Source organism: Heliangelus exortis, chromosome 14 (assembly GCF_036169615.1).
Source record: "Heliangelus exortis chromosome 14, bHelExo1.hap1, whole genome shotgun sequence".
Classification (NCBI taxonomy): Eukaryota; Metazoa; Chordata; class Aves; order Apodiformes; family Trochilidae; genus Heliangelus; species Heliangelus exortis.
In genome coordinates this window covers 15,214,635-15,233,457 of record NC_092435.1, presented here as the reverse complement: position 1 = coordinate 15,233,457, position 18,823 = coordinate 15,214,635, and the positions used below count along the sequence as shown (strand labels likewise).

Sequence of the window (18,823 nt, the reverse complement as noted above, 5' to 3'; positions counted from 1 at the left end):
CAGGCAGGAAACCAGCTGGTGTGTCAGATCTAAAGTACACCCACACTTGAATTCTAGTCTTCATTATCACAGAAGCATTTTAGAGACGTGACCCATCACCTACCTGGCATTAAGAATTCCTGAATCAGGCACCAGACTGAAAATGCAGAAGTGGCTTAATTCACCTGGAGCTAAACAAACATGGGATCGACTAAAGCATCATGTAGCAAAAGGCAGAGCTTTTGAGTTTTAAGTACAGCAATAGTGCTATCTGACATGCCCAGGACATCTCTCCATACCTTCCATTTGGCTTTTGTCATCAATTTCTTGACTTGATGTTCAAAACCCCCTCAGAATTCTTGGTTAGCAGTGGCTTATTAAGCTATTGCCTCAAGTGAAATTGAACATTACTAACCAGTTCAGGATTTCAAAGATCAGACTGGACACATCCCTGTGTAACCTGACCTGACCTCACAGCTGACCTGGTTTGGAGCAGGTTGCTTGGTGCCCTCCTGATGTTCCCCTTCAACCTAAGTTATCCTATGAATTTGGTATCAGATCCTTTTCACTTTTTGCAGTGGATTTAAAGACTATTAATAAAAAAAATTTTAAAAACAACTTTCTTGTGAAACAGTTTTAGGATTAATTTCGTTAACAAAGCTTCATTTAAAAGGGATTAACCTTAGCTACATGCAATATTCCCCTGCCTCACAGTACAAGCCCAACACAAAGAAACAGGAACTTAGGCAGCTCACCGGGCAGCAGCCCTTGGTTCTTACTACAAGTGAGAGCTGCATGAAGGTCTTTGCTGCCTCCAAGAGGCAGGGGGAGGAAAAATAGTCTATCAGTACTCATTAAAAATTTCCCAAATGTGCACAGGGATAAATGCACACAGGCTAAAATAAGACACAGAAGGGATGATCAATATTCTACTCAGGATAAGAAGGATTTGTTTAGGTTATGGAATAGAAGAAGCTGGTTTAGTCTCCTCACAGCTTCCAGAGAATGTTTCTTATGGAAATTTCTCATTTTCAGGCACATGAGAACTGCTGGGGTGGACAGGGCGAAAGAGAAGATTAAGAGTGAAAAGATGGTTATGTTGCCCCTACACAAAACAAGTTAGTTACATGCAATTTTGTGAAGGTGAGAAACATGAACCTTTCCTGCATATGGTGGTGTTAAATAATGGTAGATTTGGTGCTGAATGATTGTGTCCTTCCCAACAGTCTGGCATTAGAAAAAAACAAGCTTTAAGGATGACTGAATCTTCCTGTGTAAGTTTTTTGAAGAAAGTGATCCTCAGTTTTCTATTTGTCTTTTAAAGAAAAAGAAAAAGTGCTTTTATTTAATCAATAGGATTTGTAAAGTTTTTTAAAAAGTGTGTAACTGTCTTCCAAAGTAATTTATGTATTCAGGCTGGGTTCCTTACACTTTGAGTAGCCTCTTTATATATATGTATATATGGTATACATCAACTTGTCTTGAAGAGCCAGGTGAACTCACTGAATGCTTTTTGACAGATGGTTTTGGATTTCCAGTTCAGATTCATTACTTGGAAAGGAAACATGGTCTTTCCCAGACAGCAGTGAAAGGAAGTTAGAAGTAGTCTGTATATCCACTGTAATCAAATGGTAGTAATTTTTGGCTTAAATCCTGGGAAGACCTATTCACCCACAAGCTTATCAAAAAGTATTCCTTCAGCAGTCACTTATCTTCCTGTACAAAAGCTGTGTTAGGCAGATTGTGTTTCTTATTTGCATTAACTTCTATTCCCACCAAATTGTGTTTTGTTTTTTCTTTTTAAACAGAACAGTTTGAATAGAAAAAGCCCTGAGAATTTGTACTATATGGAGATCAATTCGTGCCACTTATGGGTTATATTGCACCACAGCATGAAAACAAAGTAAAACATGTTGGCACGGCAAAAAAAGAAAAGAAAAAAGCTTAATGACCTATTCTAACTGAAAACTTTTTTTGTTTAGACTTTTCGATAATCTCAAGGCCTTTTTTAGCTTGGGAAAACAAGCATGAAAATTGTGCTACAGGAGAATGCATACTGCATAACAAGCCACTACAAGTTTGAAAGCTGCTCAGTAACCATGAGCTAGAGATTTCTGATGTCATGGATTTAATTCTTTATCTCATATAAATGCTTAGAAAATCCAGATTCCACGCTATGTTTGGAATTTTTCCTGCACATGAGCACTGTTATCTCCACTGCAATCAAATAATGAAAAATCATACAATGACCACACCTTTCAAACATAGAGAAACCTAGATTAAGAGCAAGACATAGATGGCTGTGATCAGTAGTTTACCCTTTGCAAAAGCTTTGCCATTGAAAATTAGCAGACTTACTGGATTTTCAGATGTGAAAAATTAAATTGCTCCAAATCTCAGTGGAACTCCAAGTTATACTTGGTACATTTGTTACACATTAGAGAACTGAACAAGTCACCTGCCTTGTATTAGGCAGCCAGAAGCCTTCCATACTAGGTCAATTCCTAGCTCTGACCAGTAGGAGACATTTTATGTATCAGGAAAGACAAAAAATTAATAGTAACCATTATGGTTTAATCATAAGGAGCTGGTCTCAATCTCCATCCTTATTAAAATCCTTCAGTTTCTCAACTATAGGACGATGGGTAAGGAATGAAGTCACTTTAAGAAAAAGACAAACTGCTCAGGTTTTCTTTTTACCTCCTGCATTCCTGTTGCCTTCCCACCACATACGTGTAGAGAGCAACTATCATTGCCTTTGCTGTGACTTTTGCATGGCAAGACACAATCAAGGGCTCTAATTACTTTATTTGAGTTTAGCTAATCCTTTCATTGGATTTTCCTGACAGCTTCTACTCCATTGAGTCCATGTGTGGAGAGCGAGTTCTTTTCATTAGTATATAAAAGGAAGAATGGTATTGGTTTACTAGTCAAAGGATAACTCTTCCAGAACAAGCTCAGTCTTTTGTGTCTTACATGGACTAAAGAAAACTGCTTTATGTCAGAATGGGTTGGTTGGGGGTTTTTTTTGTTTGTTTTTCAGTTTGAAGAAAAAAGTACACATTTGAAATCAAAGTCACTTCTTACTCTTGGCCACTGGCTTGTTACAGGCAGCTCAAGGAAATGAATAAGCAACTTGTCCTCAAAATCTGTTTTGGCTAGAAGCCTGCCTTATGTACTAAGCACGTTCCCCTCCATCATCAAGCCTAGAGATGTCAGTTAGAAGGCAATGTCCCCTCCCCACCCCAGAGCTGTAACTCACAACAGTATTGGCCAAAATATTTTTTAAAATCACCAGGTTCTGGAGAGAACCACCATTCCTGGAGAGAACAGCAACTTATGACTTCCTAAAACTGAAGGCAAAAGAGAACCTCTTATTAATTTGCTCATAGTAATTGATAAAGGTTACAGAGAGCTGATTAATGGCTTCATGTATGGTTTGCCTGACTTCATATTTTAATCTCTCAGAATCAAAGTAACACAGCACAATTTAAGCAAAACATTAGCTTCTGAACTGAAAGACTTATGTGAAAATTGACTGTTTGAGAGACAATTTACCATTGCATGCGTGCAGCTACAGAGAAGCTAACGAGTGAATTGTGTGCATGTAGGGAAGAGTGTAGGAAACATCTAAAAATCCAGATTGAAGTATGCATTAGTACTTAAATAATGTATATGTACTTAAATGTATAGCAGTTTAACAATATTTTAATACTCGCTTCATGTGAAAGGTTAGAGGAATGAGAAGGGAAGCCAGTGCTCAAAATTTAAAAATTAGAAAGAAATAAAGTGGTGCAACTTTTTACAGAAGCACGGTAGGTGATTCAACAAGGTGCCTTTGCATACTATAAGAAGAGTTCTGACATGACCCAATTGCTCACAAATGAACGCTCAGTCCTGATATTAGAGTTGGATAAGAGACAGAAGCATGAAACAGTCCAAACATTTACAGGCTACCCAATTTCTTTACTCCAACATCTTCACAATGTATTATTTTACCATGAAATGAGAATTTTGTCTTATAACCCCTCATTTCTAGAAGAGGGCAGCAGCATTACTGAGCCTACCTAGCCATGCAGTTTGTACTGACAGACTACACACTGTTCTTGACAGCTCAGTTCCGGTGGCAGCAAGAGGTCAAGTAAGAGTCAAAAACTGATTGTGTACAGCCACTGGTTTTAAATGCTGGTGTCTCCTGGAATGTATTGAGACTTCTTCAGAGATTTAAATGGCCACAAAGCTTCACCACACCACATCTTCTGGGATTAACATGCACAGACACACACCAGCTTCATGTCATCCTGAAGGGAACTGGGCAGTTATTTGACAACACAACATGGAAAGCTACCTCATCAGGTGAGAAAGGTTCCCTCCAGCAGGGAAGAGATGCACAGAAATCACTGAAATAAACTCTGCCCAGGAGAAGCTGGCCTGAATTCTAAAGCAAATTTAAAACTCTGCAACACACTGATCACACAGGAGCATAACTGAACTGGGGAACAATACTCCAGTTTGAGAGGGAGGAGAGCAAGTGGCAAAGGCCTGAAAAGATGTTAATATGCACTCAAGGCACACTATATAGCAATTGCTGTCTGTGCCCTAGGAGGAAGACCACAGTACTCTTTCTGCTCTAACCATGCAGAAGTCTCAAATTCAACTATACATACATCTATTTATGATGGAAAGGAAATCCAGCTTTTGCATTTGAAGCAGACAAAGATTAAGCTTTATTTTGGTGGTGGTCCTGAAGAATATACTCACATTTATTAGCTTGCTGAGATCTGTAAAACAAAACACCTGCAGAGTTATCTAGCTAAGGATTTACTACTCACCCAGGTCAAAGACTTCACCTTTTATCTTAAGCAAGTTGAGTTTCCTTTCACTTGCCTGGACATGAATATAGCCAAGAAACAAAAGGTTTTGTGGGAATTTGACAACCAGAGTTAAAGCTGCTATTGTGAGTTCTAATTATGATTTCATGTACATGCTCTTTAGGCTTAACAAGAGAACACATCTGCAAATAACAGTTTATTACTCAAATATCTATGTGAAGTCAACTATGGCAGAAAAGCCACCACAGCTCCATAATTCAAGTAGCCATTACTTTCTCACACAAGTATTTATAAGCAGTAAGAGTTCTAAAGCAGAATCCGAGTTAAAAGATTACTACATACCCTCATAAGTAATCATTTCCCTTAATTCACCTCACTAAATTTACTCAAAGATACTAAAACAAAGTTTCATGGTACAAAATGTAAGAGTCAAAACATGTTTGCAGAAGTTCTTGACCAGCTTTTTTTTTTTTTTAAGAAAGGGAACTTCTGACATGTAATTTAACCTGTTACACCTTAAGGCACTATCTTTCTTTGAAGTCTGCACAATACAAGATCTGTTCAGACTTGTAGAGGAAGCTCTTAGCTGTAGTAGCCACAGTTCTTGGCCACTGTAAATGAGAATGCACCAGAGAGAAGTTAAAAACCAAGTCTGAAATATCTGATGTACAACCTTTTTCCTCTTAAAGGCCAGCACCAGGTTATTTCCTATTTAGATATATGAATAGCCTATGCTGTATAGTAACACTAAATGTAACTAGACCCCCACTAAATCTAGTTACCACATCTCAGGCAAATGTTTTGATTATAAAGAAAGTTTATTGGCCAGTAAATTTTCTCTTAGAATTTAGTTACCATGATTTGGTAGCAATCAAATGACTGCTCCTTAAAAAAAACAAAAACAAAAAAACCACAAAACACACACACACAAGAAGCCCCTCAACAACCAAACAAAACCCTCAAGAAAAAAACCTCACAGAAAAAACAAAAAACCACAAAAAACCCCAACCAAACAAAAAAAACATGAGAATCTTAGCATAACTACCTGCAGAAAATGCAAAACTTGAAGCAAGTATATCTATGTTAAAAACATTGTACCACAAGAAACAGGTGAACTTTTTTAAAAAGAATTTATTTTTTCTGCCTATATTTTGTACCACAATGAATTTTACTGCTTTAAACTGAATCAATTACAGCTTTTTAACAGTTTTCTGTAAAGACTATTTCACAGCAGCTTCTGCTTAAAATGAAGGCAACAATAGCAGCAATAGATCTTTCCTTAGACCAGCTGATACAGTGTAACTACAGACAATTTTTTAGATTCAGTCTCTTTACAGAATTAATGCCCTAAAGCTCATTTAACTTTCATCCTCAAACTGCAATTATCTGCCCATAAAGATTTCTCCCTATAAACCTAGAAGCAACACAATGAACGATTTCCCTCTGCCTTCCTGGAAACTCTTAAGAAAAGTTCAGAGTTAAGATCTACAGAAGCACTCACCTATAGATTTTGGTTGAGTGACCTGTCATGCAGCAGCTGCACAAAAAAAAATTGGCAAACCAGAGGAGTAGGAGGGCAGCCTATTCAGATACCTGAACTGCTGATCAGAGTTTCTAGAAACAGGAAAAAATGGTAAGAACTCATCCTTAGCAAGCCCCCGAAAGGCTGCAGGTCAGCAGGAAAAAGCTTACACAGAAAGAGTTTAATCTCCCATAAGTTATGGATTCCTACCTCCCTTTTTTTAACAACTAAAGTGAAAGCAACAAGTAAACACACACAGGTGTTATCCCTCTAGAGCAGGGGGTATTGCAGCCTGACAGAATCTTTCTGTATCTGATCTCTGAACCAGAAGACAAAGTGCAGGAGCCCAACTGTGCATCCAGTCAACTTCCCTGCTATCCCTGTTCCTCCCTTTCTCCTTAGCTGGCTTTAAGAGGGGAAAAGCAGACAAATGAAGAAACTTTAAGCAGGAAGTACAAGGAGCAGTCAGTACCCCTCAGTACTTGCAACCCTCAGTAGCTCATTCTCATTTTCTACAAAGCCTTCCATCTTCAAAAATTGTTGCCACTCTGCTTTAATGAGTGCTGCAGTCTTGCTCTCAATCATAGGCAAGGAAAATGACATGGACATTTCTCACAACTTCTGAAAACTCTTACAGTTCTGTGGTCTGTTAGTCTTAACAAGACAAAGAATGGGCTTCAGTGTAGTACATTTTACTGCATGGGATACACAGAAAGCAAAATAATCAAGTCAAGCTCCATTGCCCTTGGCACAAGCATTTCAAAGCTAAAATTGAAGAGACCTTGGAAGCCAAATACTCCTGTCCTAATGAATACAGAGTTCAAGACAGCTCTAATCATGCTGTATGAATTTGCACAAATTTCCTTCAATAGCAACTCAGCTTAAGCATATTGAGAAACGACTGTTTAGATTTGGCAACTAAACCTCCTAATAAACAGTGCAAGAAAGAGCACTGAAGACAGAATGTAAACTACCAGGTGGTCTTCTACTCCACTTTGCCTCCAAGTTCCTGAGCTGACAGATGCCAGATACTTCACTTCCCTCTTCAGTGGGCAGCACAGCACCTGCAGGAATGCAACCTATGCTCTAGCTTTCACACAGACCATAAACTCCTCAAGTACACAGAGAAATGGTTTGTTTTAAACATGGCTCCATCTATACCTGTCCAGTTACACATTTCTGCAACTAACACTGGCACTGAGACATGAGCATTAGGTACCTGACCTTCAGTCAGTGGCAGTATACAGTAAGCCACTTGGCTTTCCAGGAAGTCTCAGTTTTACTTGAATTTTACACACAAGACTCTAATCACGAGCCTCTTGAGGCTTCCTGATTTTTTCCAGCTGCAAATAAGAAGTGCCATATGGTACTCATTACAGGTTAAGATTTACTAGTCATTTAGGACCTTTCCCATGTGACAGGTGTTAGATGTTTCCACTTTCTCTAACCACATCCAAATGTAACACAAACTCAGACCTGTCACCTAGGCTTGTAAGCCTCAGATACACTTGCAAGCCATGTATTATACAGTCATAACACCACACATTCTGGCAGTCTCTTTTTAATCTTTTCCTAGTTAAGGAAATGGAATAAAGACACAGGCTCCAGGTTATTTTCCCAGAGAGTGTCCTGTTATTCACATTCATCCATATAATACTCAAAGGAAGCTTCAATTCCTGAGTGCTGTTAATGGATGTCAGTCATTTGTCCCTGACAACTGCACCTTCTTGTGTCAAGTGCATGAGGTGGACCACACAAGAACAGGTATCTACTTCTTCCTCTGAGAAAGAAGAGATAAAATAGAACAGCATTTCAGATTAATCCAACCCTGCTGTGGCCTTTTTTGAAATTTGGAAAGTACTAAATTAATACCAAAGATTAAGCAACTATACATGCTAAAAAGAATAGAGGCTCTGCAGAGAGATATCACATTGAGATGTTATCTGAAGAAGCACACACCCTCTTAACTGTCAGAACAAGACTGAACTCACTTAAGGCTTGGTGGGTGTCTGGGGGATTTTTTGTGGTGGTGGTGATTATCAACTCCCTTCTCCCTCAGTTCTTGGACCAAGTATCATAGCTCCAAGGTTCTTGTAGTTAAATCTGTTTTATCATTTGTTTATGCCTATAGCATCAGAATAGTCTGTGTGCATATTTTAATACCTGGAGATAGCACTCTGGGCAGTTCTTTTTCTGTATTGCTCAATACTAATATAAAAGCTACTCTCTAGCCTTCAGTAATCAAAGTCAAAAAAGTAAGTGCACTGAAGAGGAGCAAGTTAAATAAAGAAGCAACGAAAACACAGCAATTGTCTTAGTCCTGCAAGTCAGAGGCACCTCCTAAAGGAGAGCATTAGGATGTGCTGAGTTGGGAGGCCCTTTTCTTCTTTTAGCCACATGAATTCAGAAATCCCTATAACTGATAAAATGGGATAGATAGTGGGAGATGCCCGTCAGGAAGTCACATGTTTACCTTGAGCAGATAAAGAGAAGCCCTCAGTCTGTTGAATTTATTTCCTAATGCACTGGCTATGTTCTAGCAATAGCTCCATCTTACAGCAACTGTTACTTCAAGGGAAGTGCATGATAACAAGGTGAACCTTGCTACAAAAAAAAGAGACCTTATAGTGATACAGAAAACGGCAACAGTAATTTCCCACCAACCGCTCCAGAGAGGCAAAGAAAAGGAGAGCCTAAATGTGTTGTATTGCCTTTAAAATGTTGGAAGACAGCTGCAGGCTAGCGCTAATAGATCACTTTACAGAACATACATTTTAGAATTAGAAAAACCCAACTTGATTCGAAAAAATAGGATTTCCTTCCCTTATACTAGAGAAATTACACCTAGAGCCTATACATTACCTTACCCCAAGAATCCTTTCATTTGGTTTGCATTGATCATCACTATATAGAATGCCTGCCCTGGAAATTAAGTCTCACTTATCAGAAACTTACAACATTACACAAAATTTTGAATACATGCCAAAGAACCAGCTAAAATGACCACAGATACATTCTTCAGAGAAAACACACACACACAAGTTGTTTTTTTACTATTAACATTGTATCAGTAGTAGGAAAAGAAAAATAAGTTTGATAAGTGCCAGAGGAAGAGGGTACAGAGGGAAAGGAAGTGAACTTGATATATTTTTTTTCCAAATAGAATCTGATGTGTAAACCTTCAGAATAATTTTGACTGTGTGTTTTATCTCTTTTGACCATCTGGACCATAAAACTTGTATTTTAACAGTCACAATGCTGTGTAAATAGTTGAATACTATTTGTTTTGGTGATGAAGTCTTCAGCAGCAGCAGCATTAAGATTCACTTCGCTTTGACACATGACAGTTTAGTTATTGCTTCCTCCAACAATTGATGTGATTAACTTCATTAACTGTCATTAATTTCATTCCCTGACCAGGTCTGAGAATATCAGTAAATTGTCTTCCTTGCAACACTGTACTAAAATACTGTAATTTATAAGTGGGAGTAGGCAAGGAAAGAGCACACATGATTGCAACACCCTAGCACAATAATTCAAGTGAGGAGATCTATTCAGGGAAATAGCCCTCAGGTATTACAGTCTGAAGCTTGGCAAGAAAAAGAAACATCCCCTGGCATTTGTACACATTCCAAAACAGAATGTCACTTTCTCTAAGGGAAAGTATTCCCCGAGGCATCCTGGTTTAGGGAGTACAGCAACTCCCGCCAGTGTTGTTTGGAGCTGAACATTTGCCAAGGAAATATTCTGCTGCAAATTTGTGATATATGCTCTGAACCCCACAATAACCAGTAGGTTAATTACAAGCATAAATTATGGAGTCCTTCCATGAAGTTTTAAAATTGTATTCCTACAGCAAGCAAGGTTTGGGATAGAAGATACTGTTGAAATGTCCTACTAGACTGAAATTATCCAAAGTACAAATAGAGAACTTGAAAGTCACCTCTGCTTTGAGCAAGAGGTCACCTAATTTGGCCTCCAGAGTAGGAGGATTATGTTTCCAGCCTAGGTTTTCCAAGATGCTACAACAACAGACAAGATTGGAATTTTAGCACTTTTTAATTTTGTTCTCTACACTTAGGTATTCAGAGAGTTAAATCCAACAATGGTTTTGCAATGGGTTAGCTGTGGCTGTACACCAGGTGCCCAAAGCTGCTCTATTACTCCCCCTCCTCAGCTGGACAGGGGAGAGAAAATATAACAAAAGCCTCAAGGGTCATGGGAAGAGCAGGCAGATCACTCTCCAATTACTGTCACAGGCAAAAAAGGTGTCACTCAAGGAAATTAGTTTAGGGTAAAAGTCAGCATACCATAGGGAGAAATGAAACCAAACCTTAGAAACACCTTCCCTCTACGCCTTTCTTCTTTCTGGGCTCAACTTTACTCCCAATTTCTCTACCTCTTCTCTTCCTCATATCTCCAGCAGCACAGAGGGGTCATGGTCACTGCATTACACCTTGTCTCTGCTGCTCCTTTCTCCTCACACTCTTCAGCTGTAGCATACATGCTCCCCACAGCTGTCCTTCAGGAATGGACTGTTCCAGCATGAGTCCCACTCAAGGACACAAGTCCTGCCACCAAACTTGCTCCTACACAGGCTCTCCATGGGTCCCAGCCTCCTTCAGACACATACATCTGCTCTGCTGTGGTAGATGACTGCAGGTGGTATCTGGTGTATCACAGAACACCATGGGCTGCAGCAGGACAACCTGCCTCAACATGGTCTTCACCATGGGCTGCAGGGGAATCTGCTCCAGAGCCTGAAGCACCTCCTCTCCCTCACCTCCTTCACTGACCTTGGTGTCTGCAGATTTGTTCCTTTCACATATTCTCACTTCTCTCTCCCAGCTGCCATTGCACGGCAGGTTCCATCCCTTCCTCCTCCAGTCCCCCCCTCCCCTGTTACACATGTTATCCCAGAGGTGCTTTCACTGTCACTCGTGCTCAGTCTTTGCCCATGGTGGGTTTGTTTTGGAGCCAGCTGCCACTGGCTCCATCACACACAGAGAAAGCTTCTGGCATCTTCTCACAGAAGCCACCCCTGCAGCCCCCTGAACCAGCACCTTCCCATTCAAACCCAGTATTTCCCTGCACTTGCTGTCTCCAGCCAAGCGAAGGAGAAGACAGGAAAGTTACTAAAAGTCACCAGCTCTGCAAAGCTGAATGGAATGCAGAATCAGAACTGAAAGAAGCGCCAAGGTACAACTGTAGCTCACAGTTCAGATATCTAGTATAGTAAAAATGACCAGAACCTGTTATTACAGTATGAAACTCTAAATAAAATGCTCAGTCTGGCAGGGAGCCAGATTTTGTCCAGAGATGATTTTAAATATACACACTGGGCAGTTTTCTTCTCCCAGGAAACAGCAAGCCAACACTGAGGCAGGTAGCTGAAGCTTCTTAAGCAGCATATTATGATGACCACTGGAAACTGCTGTTCAAATGCATCAAAATCTTGCATGACTGAATATCTTTATTCCATGCTTAATTATCAGTTCATAATAATTAGCATTCAGAAATACCTCTTTACACTTTTAACACCCATCATCTGTATTTGGCCTCTGAACCCCTTTAGCAACCAGAACTAACGCAGTAATTATTTTCTTTCAGGATTGGTGTTTGATAACCTAAAAATTTGTCTCTGGTACACTCCTGAGCAACACCAAAAAAGCCAAAGGGCTTCCTTGGTATTTTAAATAATCTTCTACCAAATCAAACTCCTTCCTGCCATTAAGAAAGAAAAAAAAAAAAAAAAAAAAAAAAAAAAGCCAATGAAGACCTTTACAATGAAATTTCCGACAATATATTCCCAGTAATCCATCTTCTTACTGATGGTAACCAACTTAGCCTGCATGTTGAGAAAAAAAAACAACAAACAAACCACTCTGTCATTGCCATGCTGTCCCTCCACAGTTACTTCTGTAGCATATTAGCAATTTCACATACTTTAAAGAGGCCTGCATGTTATTCTCACACTTAGGTACAGTATGCTGATGTTCTAAAAATACACATGTTCTGAGCATGACTAGACCTGTCAACAAGCATTTTCTCATTCAAGCCTAAAGTTAAGGAATTTTTGAGGTTCACTTAGGATACAAAAATTCATACTTAAGATGTAGACATTTTAACACTTTCTTACTACTACTTTTGAAGAGTTTGAAAGCTTTTAGAACAGAAAAAGATACTTAAGGGGGTTTTTGTGCATGTACACACGTGTGGAGGGGTGTCACCAGTTCTACTGCCAAGAAGTTTCCATAAGCATTTTGGATCAGCAAAGTAATGACACTATATATACCCTTTACCTTCATCAAAAAGGTACAAAAAACCCACCCACACAAATATAAACTTCTGTATGGATACTTTCATTTTTGCCTGGGCAGACTTCTAGAGATTTTCATAGCAACACTTTCCTCATTAAGAAACAACTAAATGAGTGCTGCAAGTTAAGCTGACTATGCAAGCAAAACATTCTTCAGCCTTGTAACTTCTCATCCTCAGTCGATTTCCTCCTTTTGTTTTAAATTATTACTTATGAATTAAAAAGTAATGATTCTGCAAAAATATCAATATTTTGTCCTCGTATCTTACTGAAAACACAGTAACTGGATGAAAAGAGATGTGAGGAACCAAACAAATTCTCATTTTTCAGGCAAGTGAAGAAGCCTCTTTTCCTTTCTGAACACATTTGCTCTTTAAGGTTCAATATATAAGCAAATTGTTCTTAAACTAATTCAGAATAAGTATTTTCTCTGATTAACTTAACTTACATAGTTTGAATGACAGGTAGAAGTTTCTTTGCCTTTCAGAAACAATGGCTTCTGCTGTCATTTGGCATAATAGGTTGGTTCATAGTAAGTTGACTCAAGAAAAGTCTCTGCCCCATAAAAAGGATTATTTTTAAAAGGTTTTGAAACTGAGTGCATAAGCTCCTTCACCTAGTGAAGTGCAATGGCCTTTCTTGTCAGAAAATCAAATTTTCTAGGAGCTGAAGGCTTGTCTAGCCTTGTCTGCAGGCCACGTTAGTTTTCATTGCTTTAAGTAAAGCCATTTAGTTGTATTTTTTAATAATTGCTACTTTAATTCAAGGTGTAGAAAAAGTGCAGCTCATGTCTCAGGGTGGTCATTTTCTTCCTCCCTATTGGACACCTGCAGGATTTAAGTGCAGAACAAGAAAGGTTTTCTTCCGGAGTTATAATGCCAGATTTAGTAGACACAGACTGATGCTAAAGAGCCTCTTATGCAGGAGTTGTCAGTGTTTCTTCCTTAGTGAAGGAAGATTAGCCTTCATTGCTAACAAGGAGAAGCCAAAAAATAAAATAAAGCTGTTGAATTAATGGTTGCTTAAGCTTGACAGCTTTATGCAATAACTAATGCTCACTATATTTTCACACAGAATGCAGGAGCTAGAAAGGCTGGGCACCAGAATGGACAGTAAGAAAATAAACTTTTCTGATATACAGTAAATTTCTGGCAGTTTTCAGAATACTGGAGAAATGCTAAGAAATCTTGTCCATATCATCAAAATAATCGTGCTTTATCTCCCTAGCTTGATAAAGAAATAAAAAAAGACAAGATGATGCAACTACTACAGAGAGGGAGATGGAATGAGATCAAAGTCTTCATTTCATACCAGTGAAACATTTTAACATGAACCAGAGATTTCCTCCATACTCACTGTTCCTTCTAGAGAAGGGGTGTCTGCCTCATATACACATTTCAGCTGCAACTAGGAGTTGTAAAAATCTGGTTTGGAGAAACATCCCAGTACTTTAGGAAACAGTACACTGTAAACTTCTCTCTCTAAATTAATGGTGTGGTTTAAAACCAAGATTTACACTGATAACAACCAAAGCCAGTTCTAGAATAAACACATTTTTCAAGGTGTTTAACAGATTTCAGCAGAAAGTCCTGACAGGTACAGACACTGGTAAAAAGACTCACCAGCCTGTTTTCAGCCAGGGAAGCAAACCAAGCTTTGCTTCTCCCAGGGAAAGTCAAGAGAAGGAAAAGCAGAGGTTTCAGCAGAGCTGCAGTACCAAAACTTATCTAGTGTAGTGTACAGCGAGGTCATATTAGACTGTAGGAGGACTGTTTCACAGGTTTAGCTATATGCCTCAATAAAATGAATAATTTTATAGATAATAGCTTTTATTTGTGGTTCAAATTTAAGTGCATTGAACACAGATACCTTTTGCAGTGCCAGGAGAGAGAAGAGACTGAAATTCAACTCTGACGTTTTAGTCCTCTGCAGAGATTAGGTAAAAGAAACAAAATACACAAGACAAAACTACTTTCCTTCTTCAAATTGGTGAAGAGAGAAAGGCAACAAGAGAGCTACAATAACTAAGAGCCTTGAAGTAGTAGTCTGCTGAAATCTATTTTTAGTTCCTCTCTCTTTCCAAGACCTAAACCACACACATTTCAAGTGGAAAACACATCCCTGTCAATATCACCACTACAATTTATGTTTCCGTGTTACATTATAACAGAATAATACATACACAAACACAAACTGTATAAGATGCCCTCCACAAAAAAAACAGAATACAAAATTAAAATTCTGAATACTGCTGTGCTGACAACTTGAGAGATAGCATCTTGACTAGTTGCAACTAAAAAAAGCACTGAAGTAAATACAAGCCTTCCAACTCACAATTTAACCACATGATGCTGATTGATTTTTTTACTGCAGCATATGTAAGTTGTATTAACAGAAATTACACCTTGGAGCACAAATGCACACTTGCATAATTTCAGATTTAGAGGAAAATTCAGTCTGGAAGGGGCCTCGGGTGGGGGATTTAGTCCAGCTTCCCACTCAAATCATGGCAACAGAGATTCAGAGTTTCATAAATAAGTCACACAACATCAAAGTCTTTTCCAAGCAGACTAAGATATGTCTATTAACACATTACAGGTTAAGTACCAAGCCTTTTAGAGAGAGACTAAAGCATTAACAAGTTTAAGATAAAATGATTCATTTGCATTACAGTTTTGTAATTATCTAATTGCCAAGTATCCACGTCTCCTAAAATTAAGATCACATCCTCCAGTTTTTGCTTCTTACATCTCTTCACAAGAGGTTCTCCAAGAAAGCAAAGCATTTTTCTTTTTTAAAATAAGCATCATAATTTTCTTTTATACCAGGGCCCTTTCTTCTTTGGGTCAACTATGCTTATTCTACTGATAATTTCATTTTACACTGGTGTCTTTCTTCCACGTACCACACTGAGCAGTCAGGATGCTCTGGACATTTCCTTTTTCAGAAGCTGTACTTTACTTTTACCTGTGATATTTAATAAGGTTTAATTGCATTGCTGACCTTTCACAGGAGGGCAAAGGTTGCTGCTGAAGGATAATTAAAACTGCATCTGCACTCTTTTTAAAAGAAGTTTTATTTTAGGTACCCTTTGGACGAGATGCTTTACAGCACAGAGCAGCCACCATTAGAAAGCCAAATACTACATATAGCAAGAACTTAAAGAACCCCAGTAGTTCTAAACATCACCTAGTCCATACAGCCTTATGGAAAGATAAGCAAGAAGTGTCTTCATTCAAAGGAATTTGTCAGGTAGTATCAACACCAGCAGTGGCTGCTTTCCATTCAGTATGCTTGTGAAATACTATTCCTAGAACACATAACAGTGTTATCTGGGCATCTCGTTATGTGTTGATACCAGTGGAGAGTTTACACAATTGATGCAATTAGAGAAGGGAGCATTTTAATCTAAGTGAATGAAAGGCAAAAATGCACGATGAATCTTTTGCTGTATGTGCAGAACAGATCCCTTACTGCACTCTGCCCCAGAGAGAAAATATGTGCATTAGATTAGTTGGGATGTTCTCACCGAGTTCACTTGGTTTGTAACTTAGAAAGGTTTGTGCATGTTCTAGTAAAATCAACAGCCACTAACCACATTAGGAGCATGATTTCTTATTCATAGCAGAAAAAGATAACCATGTAGATTTATATTTGCTTTTAAATAAATTAACATCCTAGGAAAATATTCCTTTCTACTTTAAAATAGCACAATTAGTTCAGATAATTGCTTTCAGTGAGCAGATCATTTAATTCATAGCCTGGAAAACTAAAGTCCATCAGTTTCCACTGAACTGTCAGTCTATTTCCACCACGTGGAAAAACAGCATAAGACAATGATTTAGCAGGCATAACCTCACTAGATCCTGTTATGACCCAAATTGTAGGTTTCATTCAGGATTCTGTTGATTTTTTTGCATTTTAGTATGTGGCAGAACATACCCTGAGATACAGGTTTTACTGTGCATCGTCAAAAGCAAAACACATGACAAATGGCAAGTTGCAAGCAGGAGGGCTTTAGCCTTAATGTTATGAAACTGAGAGTCTTGTGCATGACTAATCAAGACACATCCACGGAATTTCAGGATGAAATACTTTTTGAATGCTAAAAGCCAGAATCCATTTCTTTCTGCTTTTACAGACACAGCTTTCATAACTAGAGTCACAATCAGTTATGAAATTGGAAATAACAACAACCACCAGTATATAATATGATAAAATAATTAAGACAAACAAGAAAAATAGATGACTATAATTTACAAGTTAACCATATTAATCAAGTACACTGTAATTAATGACCTGGTAACCTCCAAAAGGAAAAAAGTTACCATTTAAACTTAGAGAACTTTCATGAATACAGGTACATGAATACAATACACCTGTCTTGACAGCCTGCCTTACCATATTTGAACAACTGTTTTCATACCTATACTTTCAGCAAAAGGGTTATAAAACCAGGCAAAGAAAGAGACAACGCAGAAGTTACTTTGTTTTTAATAGCTCTTGAGCTGACAAAGTCTACACTTTAAAAACCTAGGCCATAACTATAAGGGAAACTTATTTCACCATAGGCCAAAAGACAATCCCAGGTGACTTTCACAGATGAGCACAATTCAAGATTCTAGTCCATCTATGTTCTTTAATTAAATAGAATTTCCAATCACAACTTGCTATCAGTTTTCTGTAACACAGTGCAAGTGTAAGCCTGCTGAGAGAAGTAGAAAATTCTACTTGTAGGAAAAAGTTACTTAGTTTATATACACATGTTGATTTATATTAACACCACCAGGGCACTTCAGCAATTAATACTGTCCCTTAACATGTACGATAATAATTCATACTCTGTGCTGAAAGCATACAACTTACAAGCACTTTTTTCTTTTTTTACAGTGTAACTTGAAATCACATGCACTGATGATGCCATCTTCTACCTCATTCATTCTCCCACTCTGAAGCAAGACAGTTCCCTCTCTTTTACACTGTTCATCAGTTACACATTTAATTCTACATCAACAGTGAGTTTGGACAAGCATGATCCATAGGCTTCTCATCAAGTTGAGACAGTGGGCTATGGATGACCATCAATAAGACATAAAAAATTAAATTCATCCTTGAGTATGAGGTTTAAGCTATTTTTTTGTTGTTGTTGGAAAGTCATTGGGGTTTCACTATGCTGTCCACATTGGCAGATTACTCTTGACTATATTCTGTCACCTTGTAACTGATCTCATAAACACTATTTGAACAAAGGGAAGTAAAGAACATATGACTTCTGCACTTGAAGTTCATACTATGAGATTGAATAACAATTTCAGATCCTAATAATGCCATAATGACTACAAACCATGCCACCATATTTATCCTGGGGGGGATTCTGACACAAGGCTCCAAAACAAAATTCACAGAAGAGAGTGTATGTCAAACATACTGCTACAGTGTTAATATTACCCCTTTTGAAAACGAGGGAAAAAAATTGATTAGGATCAGCATCAATTAATGTTATCATTACCAGGTGTTCAAGAACATCAGAACACCAAAGGACTGAGAAAAATTAAACCTTTCTGAAAAAAATATCAGTGGGACTGATACAGGTTGAAACAGAGGTATTCCCTACCCCTAATATCATTTGGGTCTTTGTTTAATCCTATCTCTCTGTAGGGTAGTAAATGCCCAGGGGGCTTACCCTGAATGAGCTGTAGCACAAGGTGGTGGTAAGAAGCAAGAACTCCACCATTATCTTTTCTCTTTTCCTCACTTCTCCCAAAGCAGATGACTGCCTACAGGGTCAGCCCAGCAGTGTCTTTCCCAGACCCCCCAGATTCCCCCAAATCACACACATGAAACCCTGGCTGGGTGCTTTCCTGAAGAAAGAAAGGGAACACATTTGTGCACTCAAACCTCCCCATCTTCAGCTTCCACCTGCTAAAAAGGTGAACTCCTGGGGGTGGGACTGACAGGATCTTTTCTTGGTGGTGAAAATTAAAGGAGGTAGCCTGGAGTGAAGTGGTACCTAGCAGCAGAATTAGGATTACGGGCAATGTGGAGACAAGCAGTTCTCCAAATCAGTAAATACTGGTGGCACACTGGTATCACTTACGCCTGGGTACACACCTGGGCATCGTAAGGAGGAGTGAAAGGGAGTATTTTATGGCTGATCTTTGCTTTTTAGAA

The 18,823-nt window shown here is 38.5% G+C and overlaps 1 protein-coding gene across 2 annotated transcripts in view; it reads right to left on the bottom strand.

Moving 5' to 3' along the window:
* Positions 1-18,823, bottom strand: part of COL4A5 (collagen type IV alpha 5 chain) — a 76,264-nt gene that overhangs the window by 56,062 nt on the left and 1,379 nt on the right. The gene's annotated exons all lie outside the window — the stretch shown is intronic.